The sequence below is a fragment of the Tachysurus fulvidraco genome, chromosome 5, assembly GCF_022655615.1.
Source record: "Tachysurus fulvidraco isolate hzauxx_2018 chromosome 5, HZAU_PFXX_2.0, whole genome shotgun sequence".
Lineage (NCBI taxonomy): Eukaryota > Metazoa > Chordata > Actinopteri > Siluriformes > Bagridae > Tachysurus > Tachysurus fulvidraco.
The window spans coordinates 8910864-8918584 of NC_062522.1; the positions used below are offsets into that span (position 1 = coordinate 8910864).

The 7721-nt window shown below is 37.7% G+C and overlaps 1 long non-coding RNA gene across 1 annotated transcript; it reads right to left on the reverse strand.

Annotated features, from left to right (window-relative positions):
- Window positions 1–714: 714 nt before the first annotated feature.
- LOC125141251 lies at window positions 715–5163 on the reverse strand. The gene is made up of 2 exons (XR_007140633.1): window positions 5071–5163; window positions 715–4233 (listed from the first exon to the last, which is right to left on the reverse strand). It is a non-coding gene; the product is annotated as an uncharacterized LOC125141251 (long non-coding RNA).
- Window positions 5164–7721: the final 2558 nt, after the last annotated feature.

The following is a 7721-nucleotide window of genomic DNA, read 5'->3' on the forward strand; positions in this document are numbered from 1 at the left end:
GAATGTAATAATGTAAAGTTCCCATTAAGCATAAGATAAAACCACCAGTGGCTGTAATTTGTTTACAAAATGTGATGGCGTGGTCAGATATATTCCCCTGCTGAAAAAAAGATCAGACAGAACTGCAGTTCTGCTATAATCGACTCTGTAATATCCGTGGCGGAAAAGGCTACATGCATGATTATTGGAAGTGGCTTAAAGTCTCAAACCAAACCAAACCAAACCAAACCTGACAACAAGATGAAAAGGAAATCAAATGGAAAAAAAAAATTAATTCTTCATATTGCTTCCATGAAGCGGATATATGACACACTACTGATTGAATAGAGCAAGCAGCCATTCTGAATGCTAAATTGTCTTTCCTTTGGCTTTGGCTTGAAAATATATTTTTTAAATTCATGATTCAATTTGACAACATTACTCCGCAATCAACGCCTCGATCATAGCATAGAGATTCATATCAAGCAGTTTCATAGAGTTTCATCAAAAACCAGTTTATAGTTGGCATAAAGTTTATTGCTAGCATATACAGTATAGCAGAAAATGTAAATGTACTGTATAAGCAGACGTAATCCATTCATGGATTAGATTATTTATTGCTAGCAAATTGTTTTTGCTATTCAGAAATACTAAAGGTTTGTGGATGAAGAATAGATCATTTGATGGAAAATGACTGACTGTCAGTCACTGTCTGGTTTTTTTTTTTTGTGTGTGTGTGTGTGTGTATAATTTTATATATATGTATTTTTTTTAAGCTCGTCAGCATAACACACCTCTTTTCACACTTTAAAAATCTTCATGATATTCACGTCTGTGCTTTCAAAAATGCTAGTTGTTAGCCTGCGCTTGTCACGCATGATTTTTCTTCATCCATAAACATGCATTGCTGATTGTAGCAGCGAGGAAAGAGGAGTATGCAGAAGACGTACGAGGACCTCGGACATCTGTGAAGACAGTTTGACCAGCATCTTTATCTGTGTACTCAGAGAGAACAGCAACATGAATGCAAAGAGACAGATGGAGCAAATGATTGCCCAGTGTAAATATACCCCAAGGTCAGGCGCTAAGAGCATTTATTGCAGGATTACGGGGAATAGGTTAAAATGCCTATGCAAATATTATTTATTCAAATATTATTATTTTTTTAATTTGCATTGCAAATCAGAGCTACCTCGACCTTGACATACACACTTATTGCATATTTCCCCAGCAACGTTTTGACCTCAGCTGCTACAGGTGTTACTGAGTAATTGCGTTATTGACATATTTCCTGAGAAACATCTCAGACAGTCGGACGTTAACCTAAACCCATGTTTCGTGACATAGTTCTCTGAAAAGTGACGGTCAGGCAAGGTTGTTCCTGGCACAGACGGTGTGTAAGGGGAATCACACTTTGTGTCTTCTATTCTTAAAAGCTTCATAAATAAGAAACTCAGAGACACTAAGAATCAGAAGGAGAGGAAGACAGACAGGGTTGATGGGGTGGCCTGACAGTAATAGATGAGGGAAGAAGACCTCTAAAATTCACTGTGCTATCTATCAGATGTATGCCATTTATCATCTGTCTGACAGGCAGCAACAAAACATACAGTAAACATTTTCCGCTGTACGTCATTTCACAGCTTGATGTTTTCAAACACAAATATTTTGTCCTCTTTGACCTAAAATCCTGGACCAACTGATAAACTTTCCCTTAAATATTTTCTTAAAACTTTATCTAATAGACATAAGCCTACATAAAGTGACTACTTTTAATACCCAGCACAAGTATAGATAAAAAATATAGATATAAAGCTATAGTTTTTTTTCCCTAATGTGTGTTATTGTCCTTCACTTGATGAAGGCTGACTTACTAGTCTGTAGTCTTACTAGGCTAGAGCTTTCTGTTTATACTTTTACATTAAATGTTGTTGATCTTAACTACACAAATTTTTCACTTAATGAATAAACTAAATACCTTATGCACTGATAAGTCATAAAATTATAACCAACTGCTTAATATTGTGCACTTGGTGCTCTGACCTGTCAAATCATGGACTCCACAGGACCTCTGAAGGTGTGCGTATCTGTATCTAGCACAAAGATGTTAGCAGCAGATTTTTTAAATCCTATAGGTTGCGAGGAGGTGGAGCTTCAATGGATCAGACTTGGTTGTCTGGCAAATCAGATTGAGATCTGGGGAATTTGTGATTTTTGTTATGTTGCTCAAACCATACCTTGGAGTGCTGTTGCAATGAAGGGGTTTCACTCCCAGTTTCCAAGCAGAACATTGCAAAGAGCACAATACAGCCTTCACCAGCTCGTTCTTCTGTGAGATCGGATGAGGCGGACTAGCCTTTAGTACCCACTTCCATCAATGAGCCCTGATTACTTTGTTAACTCTGTTCACCAGCTCTCTGTCATTTTGGTAGGTACTACCAACTGCATATTGGGAATAACCCCACAAGATTTGCTGTTTTTAGAGATGCTCTGATCATGCAACCATCATAATCTGGTTCTTTTTCCAGCACAACTTTGAGAAATAACTGTTCACTTGCTGGCTAATAAACACTCTAACAAGACAATCAATCAATAATTAGTCGTGCTTAATGGTATGGTTGATTGGACTACAGTACTTTATATAAATAGAATCCTCTTTATTAATTACTAATTAATTATATACATAACCTTTTTTGTGTGCATTACCATTTCAACCTCTAAAGGCTTTTTACAAGGGTAATGCATGGAAACATACAGTATAAACTTTAAGGAACCGGTGTTGGCTTTACACGTACAATCTTCATCACTCTTCATGATTTATAATGTCCCTTAATCAAATTAAAATGAGTGTAAGTGTGAAGTCAACAGTAGCTCCTTGGAGTTTATTTAGCAAAGCCAAACTTATCCGTAATTCTTAAAGTTACAAAAGAGCTTGGAATGGAAACCTGTCAAATAAAGCAGTGTTGTTTTGGTGACACTGTAGTCTGTAATAGGTTCCATCTTGCAGACATTGACATAACCAGAGCACTCCAGTTTTATTGGCAGAAAATATCGAGCATGGAGTGATTGCGACCGAAGAAAAACAGCCATGCAGGTGCTGATAGTTTTGAAAAAAAAAACAAAAAAAAAAAAAACGGCTCTCTGTGGCTTTTGTTTGATTGTGCCTCTGAATTTCTTTGACTTCCTCATCTGTCATGTGTATGGGGTCATCATGCTCGATCGCTCAGGTCCCTCCATGCTCCAGTTAGAACTACATTCATAGTTTTATGTCTCTTTTCCATTATTGCTCAGGCTTTCTTTCAAAATTACATTTGCCTCACTGTTCCTGACCAGAGTCATATCATACCAGTGTTTTTAATGTACTTCACTTCAGCACTGCTGTCTCTTTTCGAACTCGCCATTTCTCGATGTGTCTATATATCACCAGCCACCCGGCCGTTCCTATCCCCACAACGATCGATCAACGGAGTCATCATTCTTTCAGAGGCCTAAAGAGATTGATTTATAATCTCTACTAGATGATTGTGCTTTGTGTTGTTGAAATATCACTCATTTAGCATTGACAATGGATGGATAAGATAAAAAAATACAAATAAAATAAGGAATTCATGACAGCCACATTGTCACTAATCTTCCATCTCAGTGTGCAGCTCATTTCCCAGCTGCCTTTGTCTAGGTTTGATTTGAGGTTTGAGTTCTTTTGCTTTTCTTTTGGTTTTCGTCTTATCATGACATTATTCTACTGTATGTGTTCATCTGATCTGTGTCTCATGTGGATAGTTGTTTGTGCCCTGTTGTATGTGTTGCTTCATTCTTGCTATGCAATTGGATTTTATGCAATTTCTCAGTCCCTCCAGGATTTTGTATATATGTATATATTTTTTGTGAGGTGTTGTGGACAAAAATGTCTTTCAGTTTTTATAAAATTGGCGATGCAATTTTCCCCACATAAATTACTTGATTTGGCAAAATTTCAATCACAGGGTTTTTCTTCACACTTCTACTAGTGTAGTCACATATGCATTTCCTGTCTATGATACCTGTACTCATCGCAGAGTGCTTTGGACCAATGAGTGTTGTGATGATGTCACACAAAGCGTCTTGACCCAAATCGACAGAAAATCTGTGGTAATTCTGAATACTTGCAAGCTCCTCCCAATATCACAGTTAGCTTGCTATTGCGTTAATTTTTGCGATCGTCAAATCCTAGATGGACCGATTTGCTTGATACATTCTGAGTCTCCTTTCTCGTGTCTGCATTCATAAAACATATATTTAGTTAACATATATTTAACACTTATTAACTTACACTCCTAAATACCTATATTTTTTTTCACTGTAAAATGTGCAGACATATTGGCAAGCTGAAAAATATATTCCTAGTTAAGTGGCTTACATAGTATCAAACACATAACATTTTGCTCTTCATCTCAAAAACGTAATTGCTGAGCAACAAGCTCACACTGATTCAATGCAGTCTTTTAAGGAGAAATTGGGGGGGGGGAGCTCAGTGGTTAACGTGTTGGACTACTGATCAGAAGGTTGTTAGTTTGAATCTCAGTGCCTGCAAGCTGACATTCCTCAGCCCCTATGTGAGGCAATTAACCCTCAATTGCTCTGGATAAGGGAGTGTGCCAAATGCCATAAATGGGTTAATTCATCAGTGGAAACAGTTGAATCAATGTGAGTTAGTTAAGGTGGCTGAGTTGTTAAGGCTTTGAGTTACAAATCAGAACATTTTATCCCAATAAATCTGTCAAATCTTTAGTAAATTCTTCAGCGTGTGCACAAACATGTACTGTATCAAGCTTAAATTGTGTCAGCGGTGAAAGATTATTTTCTAGTGGATTTTGTTGGCATCACAACACAGTTATTTTAGAAGGTTAACATCACCCCTGCTCTAACCCCTTATCACTGTACTGCAAGTGGCATGAGTATATAACATTTACAGCATTTGGCAGACACCTTCATCCAGAGCCACTTACAATTATCTCATTATTTCTTGCATCGGAGCAATTGAGGGCTTTGCTTAACGTCCCAGCAGCAGTAGCTTGGTGCTATTGGGATTCAAACAGACCAAGTGATTCCTACCTCCCCGGACAATTGTGAGATTGACCTCAAGTGTACGTATATGGTTCTATGAGGCCTAAAAGACTGCTAAATGATTTAAAACTGGTGCCAACCAGGAGAGAACTCTGTGAGTAAGTTCTGGTTCTAAGAACCATGACTAAATAGAATTGAAAAGAATTATTGCAAGTGATCTGAAGCTATTTGTTTACAGGAGTATTGATGAGCAGGTATATTTGTGTGAAGTTATAATTGAAGGGGTGTAAAGATGTTGACTCTAATGAACTATTTGAATGATTTTATCTTTCAAACACACACACACACAGAAAGAAAGAAAGAAAGAAAGAAAGAAAGAAAGAAAGAAAGAAAGAAAGAAAGAAAGAAAGAAAGAAAAAGAAAGAAAGGGGAGGTGTGTAAGGGGCAGATGGACTGGCAGAGCTGGGACGGGGCAGAGGGAAGGAGAAAGAGGGGGAAGAGACAGGTAGGGGGAGATAGAGAGGGGGCAGTTAGATTGGGAAGGTTGAGGCACAGGGAACAAGAGAGAGAAAGGAAAGGTGTGTGTGTGTGTGTGTGTGTGTGTGTGTGTGTGTGTGTGTGTGTGTGTGAGAGAGAGAGAGAGAGAGAGAGAGAGAGAGAGAGAGAGAGAGAGAGAGAGAGAGAGAGAGAGAGAGATAGGAATTACAAATGGCTCCCAGAAGCATGAGTACTAAATGCAGGAAATGTTCTTGTTCTGCTCTTTAGGTGACATAACCTTGTTTGTGCATTGACCTGCTCTATTCTATTTAATACACACAATGCAAATTTTCTGTACACAAATAATTTTCTCCCCCTTTCTACCCTTGACAACAATACAACAAGGGACTTCATCTTCGAACTCCACTGCACTGATCATATGCAGCACTTTATGGAATATATGAATATTTTAGATTATCCTGCTATGTATTTGAATGGATTTGGAAAGAAATAATAACAAATCTTTAGTCAAAGCTAACACAAGCTCTTTAGACTTATATAGTATTTCACCTTCACCTTCTCATTGCCTTGCCACTGTCCTGTTAAGGGAAGGATGACCTGACCAGCTTCCACCCTCACATCTGTTGTGCATTTTTATCAGGACCATATTACCATTTCAAAGAGGGATTGTAGGCTCTTACATAGAGATTTATCTTGGAACATGGACAGGTTTTAAATGTGCAGCTCATGTGCATGCAATAAGCCTTAAAGTGGAATTATAGTCAGATGAAGCATATGAACCAATAGCCACACTTGCTCCCTAAAGTTACAAACAATTAAACACAGTATCTTTGATATGATTCTAAATAAATAACCATCAAACAAACATAATAGATACGTACCAAAAGGATCCTAAAATTAGTGATACATGGATCAAAACAGATCTGGCTTCATTGTTTTTTTGGTCTCTAGCTTGCTAATGAAGGCTATTAAATGCTTATTAAGATTAGCTAATCAAACCAATACTAGAAAAAGACTTCAAGAAAAGAGTAAAATTACAGATAAAACCTCTCAAAGCATTTAAATTTACATTTACAGCGTTTAGCAGACGCCCTTATCCAGAGTGACGTATGTAAGTGCTTAAATCTCTAACGTTGGATAAGTTAATGCTGGCTCACTAGGTTACATACACTACTTAAGATACCATGAGTTTAAAACATTGTTCAGAGTTACAATGAAAAAGTGTCAAAGGTTGTGTGTGTTTTTTTTAAATATATATATATTTATATATTTATATATATATATATATATATATATATATATATATATATATATATATATATATATATATAAATGCAAAAGATAAGGAAAGAAGTGCTAGTTGAAGTGTTTCCTTGACTCAGTTGTCCGGACCTCTAGGGGAAGTTCATTCCACCAACTTGGTGCCAGAACAGAGAAGAGTCTTGTAGTATACAGTACTTGCCTCTTACCCTGAGAGATGGTGGAACCAGTTGAGCAGTGCTGGTAGATCGGAGGGTGTGGGGTGATGAGGGGTGATGAGGGCTTTGAGGTAAGAAGGAGCTTGTCCATTTTTGGCTTTGTAGGTCGGCATCAGTGTTTTGAATCTCATGTGTGCAGCTACCGGAAGCCAGTGGAGGGATCGCTGTCCCTAACCCTAACCCTAACCCTAACCCAAGCCGGGCAGCTGCATTTTGGATCATTTGCAGAGGACGGATTGCGTTCATAGGTAGGCCTGCCAGCAGTGCATTGCAGTAATCCAGTCTAGAAATGACAAGAGACTGAACAAGTACCTGGGCAGCCTGTGTGGACAAAAATGGCCGAATCCTTCTAATGTTGTAGAGAAGAAACCGACATTAGCGAGTCACATTAGCAACATGAGAGGAAAAGGACAGTTGATTGTCCATGGTTACCCCAAGGTTCCGAGCTGTGGCTATAGAGGAGATCAGATCGTTGTGCAAGGATATAGCATGGTTCAGACTCTATAATAACTATAAATTGTAACTATATCTTACTCAATCTGTCATTGTCAGTTTAAGCATTGCTTAAAGATCATTGTCAGATTAAGCATTGCTTAATCATATGCTTTAAAATAAAATCTAGCAATTTTTTCCCTGTTTGTTGTAAAAAAAACAACATTGAACAGAGTTTTAAATTGATAGTATCCTGTCTGTAACCTAGTGAACCAGTGTTAATGTATTCAC